We start from the raw sequence: 1,344 nt of genomic DNA on the forward strand, positions 1-1,344 counted from the left end.
TCATATAGGCTGAGGATTGTATGGTCTACCTGTCCCTTGTACTAATTGTTTCCATGTGTCTTTGGTTTTCTTCATTCTTCTTTGCTCTGGATGAGAAGAGATCCATTGGTGCATCTAGATGGACACTTGCAAGCTTTTAAGATCCCAGTCACTAATCACCAAAGTAGGATGTGGAAAAATATTTTTGTGTAGTATATTATGCCAAATGAACTTGATGTCCCCTGTGACTATGGTCCTGAGCCCATGGGTCCAACTACTCGCTCCCTCTGGGTAGCTGACTGTGGCCAAGAAGCGACTATAACCTTGTCCCTTTACAAATACACTTGTAGAAACATTATTTGCAAGCCCTATACATGGTCATGGGCACACTCCCCCCCTGCATAGACATACCTAATCGTTCAGCCTGTCTACTCATCTGTTGTTTGGTTGTTATTATGTGCCATCAAGTCAGACCCGACTCATAGCGATCCCTCCTTGGGTTTCCAAGGCAGTTTCACTGCGGAAGTAGATTTCCCAACTTTCCTTCTGAGGAGTGGCTGGTCTGCTCATCTATACACCTATAAATCAATGTTTGCCTTCACTGACAATGCAGTACTGTATGTGCAAAAGGTGAACCAAAGATTTTTTGACAAGTCATTCCATAATTAGTTTGGTTCTGTAGGAAATGTTGACCTGGGATCATCTTTCTACTGTTGAGCTTGATCTGAGCTGCATGAAAAGTCAGGTTACTCAAAACAACTCACAGGTAAGTTAAAATAGATTTCTTTGTAATGTGTATGCACAAAGAACATTTTCTATGGCAGTATCTGCCAGTGGTTTGTGGTTGTCTAAACTAATTAATAACTATTATTGCTTTGGGCTCATTTGAAAAGATGGAAGCAATTCCAAGAACCTTAACCTGGGAGTTAAGCATTTCAGCTACATGATGATCACAAAATAGTTTCATAAAGACTTCATTTAATAAATGGATTTATTAAGGTTGCAGTATACAAGATCAACACATGAAAAACAATCAAGTTTCTATAAATTAATAATGAATATACAGAAATTGAAATTAAATATTGTTTTTAGTTGCCGTTGAGTTACTTCAGACTCATGGCAACCCCTTGTGTACAAAGTAAAACTGCTCCATAGAGTTTTCAAGACTGTGACCTTTTGGAAACAGATTGCCAGGCCTTCCTTCTGAGGTGCCTCTGGGTATGTTTGAACTCCCAATCTTTCAGCTAGTTGAGTACTTAACTCCTTGTGCCACCCAGATACAATACAATTTATAATTGCTCCAGAGGAAAGTAAATATTTAGAAATACATTGAACAAAGCATTTGTATGCTTAAAATTGCAAAAT

The sequence above is a fragment of the Orycteropus afer genome, unplaced genomic scaffold (assembly GCF_000298275.1).
Source record: "Orycteropus afer afer isolate SDZICR_OR568_19922 unplaced genomic scaffold, OryAfe1.0 scaffold00149, whole genome shotgun sequence".
Lineage (NCBI taxonomy): Eukaryota > Metazoa > Chordata > Mammalia > Tubulidentata > Orycteropodidae > Orycteropus > Orycteropus afer.